Genomic DNA, 300 nt, shown 5'->3' with positions numbered 1-300 from the left:
AGAGAGAGAGAGAGAGAATGCTGTGGCCGTAGAAGACTACAGTCATATTCTTTTTTAATTTAGCTGCATACCCTTGTACAATTTCTACAGCTCTTTCTGTCTGTATCAGATGGTTTCTGAATGTGACATTTAGTAGCAGCTATTTTGGCAATGAGTATGTAGGTGTTTGCAAGAGCCCAGCTTTTCACTATCAAAACTGAGCAATTGTCCCAGTCACTTAACATGTTAAATTCAATCCTTATTGTTCATTAGGGCATGCTTATTAGGGCGGTGCTTAATTAACAATGTGAGAGAAAAAAT

Source organism: Morone saxatilis, unplaced genomic scaffold (genome assembly GCF_004916995.1).
Source record: "Morone saxatilis isolate NCDOM2014 unplaced genomic scaffold, NCSU_SB_2.0 Contig4, whole genome shotgun sequence".
Lineage (NCBI taxonomy): Eukaryota > Metazoa > Chordata > Actinopteri > Moronidae > Morone > Morone saxatilis.
This window is presented reverse-complemented; position numbering follows the sequence as displayed.